Source organism: Pseudorasbora parva, chromosome 8, assembly GCF_024679245.1.
Source record: "Pseudorasbora parva isolate DD20220531a chromosome 8, ASM2467924v1, whole genome shotgun sequence".
NCBI lineage: Eukaryota > Metazoa > Chordata > Actinopteri > Cypriniformes > Gobionidae > Pseudorasbora > Pseudorasbora parva.
This window is the reverse complement of record NC_090179.1, coordinates 4,076,820-4,082,894: the sequence shown is the minus strand read 5'-3', so window position 1 is coordinate 4,082,894 and position 6,075 is coordinate 4,076,820. Positions and strand designations below refer to the sequence as shown.

General features: G+C 37.4%; 1 long non-coding RNA gene across 1 annotated transcript; it reads left to right on the top strand.

Annotated features, from left to right (window-relative positions):
- The first annotated feature begins 575 nt into the window (after positions 1-575).
- On the top strand, positions 576-5,809 carry LOC137084051 (uncharacterized). The gene is made up of 3 exons (XR_010906688.1): positions 576-2,466; positions 3,088-3,240; positions 5,014-5,809. It is a non-coding gene; the product is annotated as an uncharacterized lncRNA (long non-coding RNA).
- The last annotated feature ends 266 nt before the right edge of the window (positions 5,810-6,075 follow it).

Sequence of the window (6,075 nt, the reverse complement as noted above, 5' to 3'; positions counted from 1 at the left end):
TAGACCCTTCTATTCAAGCACTTAATAATATATTAACAACATTTGGGGAATTTTCAGGTTACAAAGTTAATAATAATAAAAGTGCCCTGCTATTACTGAATGAGGATGAAAGGAGAAACTCTTTGACCTGTAGGCAATTCACCAGCTCTCCTGAAGGTTTTACATATTTAGGAATTAAGATAACCCCAAATTTAAAGGAAATTATTCAGATTAATTACGACCCAATAGTAAAGAAAGTCACTGACTCGCTTGAGAGATGGAACGCATTGCCAATTTCTATCATTGGACGTATAAGTATTATAAAAATGTCAATTCTACCTAAATTTCCATACCTTTTCCAGTCAATTCCACTACCTCTTCCAGCTACCTTCTTTTCTATACTCAAGAAAACATTCACAAGATTTATATGGAATAACAAGCATCCTCGGCTACGCTTGTCCTTACTCTATCTACTCTACGAACGCGGAGGGCTTAAAGTACCAAATATTAAGTTTTACTATTGGGCAGCTCAGCTTTGTTCTGCTATGTACTACTTTGTAGACACATACCCTCCAGCATGGATAGATATTGTAAAAAATTGAATAATAATTCCATTACAGATGTATCTTTACTCTTCTCCAATTAAAATGCTCAAAAAATCTACGCACAATCCCTTCCATAGGAACACCATTTCGGTATGGTACGACGCTCACAACTTCTTAGATGAAGCAATTACATTATCAGGTCTATCACCAATCTGGGGTAAAACAAATTTTGTGCCTGGAAGAAGTGACAAGGGATTTAAAAATTGGATGCATAAAGGAGTAAGCCAAGTAAAAGATTAATGAGGGAGGTATAATGATGTCATTTCAACAACTGATGAGAAAACATGATATCCCGCAGAAACATTTTTTCAAGTATTTACAAATAAGAAGCTTTATATATTCTGAAATTAAAACGTATACAGAACCCCTTTTGTCAACTATAGAAAATCACACTTTAAAACATTTAAGGGAAAAGGGAAATCAGTCATTCTTTTACAATATACTTCTAGAGGGATCAAAAGAGAATTAACTATCCTATTTAGCAGCATGGAAAAACGATCTTCAAGAAGACATTTCTAAAGAAGAATGGATGGAATCTTGTTTGTTTGCCCAAAATCATAGTGTCAATACTAGGGTTAAATTGCTGCAATATAAATGGCTTTTGCGGACCTACATTACCCCAGTCAAATTACATACATTTAATCAAAATATTCCTGACAGTTGTTCAAAATGCAAACAAGAAATTGGTACCCTTTATCATTGTATATGGGAGTGTACTGAGATTCAAAGATTTTGGAGGGAAATAGTTTTTTTGATTGGTAAATTGACTGATGAAAATGTTCCTCTTGCACCTAAACTTTGTCTATTTCATATATACCCAGTGAATTTGGAGATGAACACAAGAAAACGCAAACTGGTGGATTTTAGTTTGCTCCAGGCAAAGCGTGCTATTGCTTTAAAATGGAAGGAGACCCTGGGACCCTCCCTTAACCAATGGTTTAAAGAAATGACCAACAACCTTGCCATGGAAAAACTGACTTATGTAGTTAAAGGGAAACTAAAAGACTTTTACAAAATTTGGACTCCTTTTTTGCTCTATTGTAACCAAGTAGACCAGACAACATGGGATGATTAAACTATATCCATCTCTTCTGTTTGGGTCATGCCCATTGTGTAAGGCAGTTCTTGTATTCCAGCAAAATAACTAATTACTCCTGTTAAAGTAGCAAAGTTAAATTACAAAATTAAGCCCTATTCGGACTGGATTAGTTTAACCTGGGGACGTGGGGGTAAAGTAGTTTTACCTCAGGACGTCTGTAATATTAATGGTCAATTCGCACGGGATAAGACATCTCAGTAAAACTAGCAGAAGTGGGAGGAGTAACTCCCTTTACGCACCACGATGACCTTGTCGTCATGTGCGTATGACGTTGCTTCCTGTTATCACGTGAGCAAACACAAACATGGCGCCAACTAGAAAAACGCGAAACTGGAGCAGGGAGGAATCGCTGTGTTTAATCTCGGTTTGGGGAGAACGTCGTTTTCAGAGGCAGTTTGAGACCATGGTGCATAATCACACTATTTGGGAACAGATTTATCAAGAAGTTGTAAGTAAATGTCCCAAAGTTGAGGACGATTTTGGAGATTGGGGAAAACTGAAGGATAGAATCGACTACCTGAAAAAAAGGTACAGAGACTGCATTAAGCACAACAGACGGACTGGCAGTGATCCGAAGAAGTCCCCATATTTTGAAGAAATGGATGCAGTATTGGGTAAGAATAACTTGTTATCAGTTAATTTCTCTGGGTAGCCATTGGCTTCCTGCAACATTATCTGAGTAGACGTTCCTCTCTCCTTTAGGTTGCCGACCAATAACAGATCCGGGCGAGGATCATATGGATAATCGAAGTTCGGAGGATGAGCGCCAGTCTGAACTCGTAGGTAGGCGTACTATTTCGTTATTTATGTTGCCTAATTTCTATCGACCGGTATATGCTTTTGGTATTGATAATTTCACTAATTGTCCAAGTTACCCATACAGCATGTCTACCTGTCTGTCTGTCTGTCTGTCTGTCTGTCTGTCATTCAAAATGTATACATATATTTTTGAAAATGTTGTTCAAAACAATGTAAAATATATTGTGCTACATATTTTAGCTTGTAGTAATATGTACATTAATAAATGTGTAACATTTGTAGTACATTTTAGCAAAGAACATTCTGTAAGGCCCTGTAATACATTCTGAAATGTAATTTCGGTATATGAAGGTATATTCAGCTTCACTGTTTACAGCATATCATTTACACACACACACACACACACACACACACACACACACACACACACACAAAAAAAAAAAAAAAAAAAAAATATATATATATATATATATATATATATATATATATATATATGCTGTTGATAAGATGAAATAACATTAAAGTATAGTTAAATATAAACAAATGATCAGTGGTCTATTTAAGGTCTATAAAAAAGACGTCTCGGTTATCTCATACTCTTCTTTAGCGATCAATAATTGCAAAGATATTTTCTTGTCTTCACAGCACCTAGCACTCCTTCCAACTATCTCGAGCAAGATACTACATCTAGCACAACAGAATCTTTACCTGACAATCAAGAGAATGTTGCAGGACCCAGTTCAATTCCCGCAAGATGTTCACAACCATCTCCAGGGCCAGATCCAACCCCAAGCAATGGTAGTGGTTCATTTAAATAAATTTTCTGTGTATATTTCTGTGTATAAATGTAACTCCTCACATAAATCACTCTTCTCAAAGAATCATATGTACAGTCTTGTTCAAAATAATAGCAGTACAATGTGACTAACCAGAATAATCAAGGTTTTTAGTATATTTTTTATTGCTACGTGGCAAACAAGTTACCAGTAGGTTCAGTAGATTCTCAGAAAACAAATGAGACCCAGCATTCATGATATGCACGCTCTTAAGGCTGTGCAATTGGGCAATTAGTTGAATTAGTTGAAAGGGGTGTGTTCAAAAAAATAGCAGTGTGGCATTCAATCACTGAGGTCATCAATTTTGTGAAGAAACAGGTATGAATCAGGTGGCCCCTATTTAAGGATGAAGCCAACACTTGTTGAACATGCATTTGAAAGCTGAGGAAAATGGGTCGTTCAAGACATTGTTCAGAAGAACAGCGTACTTTGATTAAAAAGTTGATTAGAGAGGGGAAAACCTATAAAGAGGTGCAAAAAATGATAGGCTGTTCAGCTAAAATGATCTCCAATGCCTTAAAATGGAGAGCAAAACCAGAGAGACGTGGAAGAAAACGGAAGACAACCATCAAAATGGATAGAAGAATAACCAGAATGGCAAAGGCTCAGCCAATGATCACCTCCAGGATGATCAAAGACAGTCTGGAGTTACCTGTAAGTACTGTGACAGTTAGAAGACGTCTGTGTGAAGCTAATCTATTTTCAAGAATCCCCAGCAAAGTCCCTCTGTTAAAAAAAAGGCATGTGCAGAAGAGGTTACAATTTGCCAAAGAACACATCAACTGGCCTAAAGAGAAATGGAGGAACATTTTGTGGACTGATGAGAGTAAAATTGTTCTTTTTGGGTCCAAGGGCCACAGGCAGTTTGTGAGACGACCCCCAAACTCTGAATTCAAGCCACAGTACACAGTGAAGACAGTGAAGCATGGAGGTGCAAGCATCATGATATGGGCATGTTTCTCCTACTATGGTGTTGGGCCTATTTATCGCATACCAGGGATCATGGATCAGTTTGCATATGTTAAAATACTTGAAGAGGTCATGTTGCCCTATGCTGAAGAGGACATGCCCTTGAAAAGGTTGTTTCAACAAGACAATGACCCAAAACACACTAGTAAACGGGCAAAGTCTTGGTTCCAAACCAACAAAATTAATGTTATGGAGTGGCCAGCCCAATCTCCAGACCTTAATCCAATTGAGAACTTGTGGGGTGATATCACAAATGCTGTTTCTGAAGCAAAACCAAGAAATGTGAATGAATTGTGGAATGTTGTTAAAGAATCGTGGAGTGGAATAACAGCTGAGAGGTGCCACAAGTTGGTTGACTCCATGCCACACAGATGTCAAGCAGTTTTAAAAAACTGTGGTCATACAACGAAATATTAGTTTAGTGATTCACAGGATTGCTAAATCCCAGAAGAAAAAAAAATGTTTGTACAAAATAGTTTTGAGTTTGTACAGTCAAAGGTAGACACTGCTATTTTTTTGAACACACCCCTTTCAACTAATTGCCCAATTGCACAGCCTTAAGAGCGTGCATATCATGAATGCTGGGTCTCATTTGTTTTCTGACAATCTACTGAACCTACTGGTAACTTGTTTGCCACGTAGCAATAAAAAATATAATAAAAACCTTGATTATTCTGGTTAGTCACATGGTACTTCTATTATTTTGAACAAGACTGTATATGTCTGTCTACCAATCTTATTGTTTTTTTGTTTTGTTTTTTTACAGGGAGACGTAAACGTATAGGGAAGAAAACACAAGTCATGGAAGCTGTGGAAAAGGGCCTTGACCGCATTTTCCAGCATGAAGCTGCTTCAGGCGGGGACTTCATGCGGTACGAGAGGAACCGACTGGAATGGGAGAAGGAAGCTGGGAGGAACGGATGGATTTTGATAGGTGTCACCTCGATATTGAAATGAGAAGGATGGAGGCTGATGAGAGGCGTTCGAGGGAGAACAGAGATTTGATTATGCAGTTATTTCAGTGCCTGAGGCCAACAGCATTTCCTCCTACCACACCATTCAATTATAGCCCATACCCTAGCTATCTTGCTCCTTCTGAGGTTCAATTTGGCCCCCCTGCTCCAAGTGCCACACCTGTGTCTCACCCAAAACCGCAGTCTCATCCCCCCTCTCTTCCATAAAGTGGATATTTTTCTTACAGGTGACTTGTATGTTTTTCAAAATTGCTTTCCTTAAACTTTATACAAAGAAGAGATAGTTTTATTTTTTTATTGATTAGGTATATATATTTTTCTTAAGTTATTTGCACAATAATGTAACAAGCTGTTTTATTTAAACAAAGTTGTAATGTTCATGTTTTTCTTGAAAGAATATGCAAGTTTCATTACCGCTTGCCAGTTACATAAATTTGTTTTCAGAAGTTGACAATACAGGCTACTCGTTCTTTTGTGTAGCATTATTAACAAGTTGTACAAAAAACTGAATATTTACATTTACATTTAATCATTTAGCAGACGCTTTTATCCAAAGCGACTTACAAAAAAGGGGAGAGTAATAGAAGCAACGGAACAGACAAGGCCAAAAACCTGTAAGAGCTGTAAGAAATCTCAATTAATTAGCACAATACACAATTTTTTTTTTTTTAAAGACAGACATCTACAACAAAAACTCACGTACGCAAAGTGCCGAACACTGGATTTTGATAGCTATGATAACAACCCATTAGGACTAAGGCTGTTGCCCCAGCTGTTGTCGTTAATGCAGATTCAGTGGCCCAATGGGTTGGTTTTGTATTCTAGCTAAACGCGCAGCAATAGCCATCTACAAC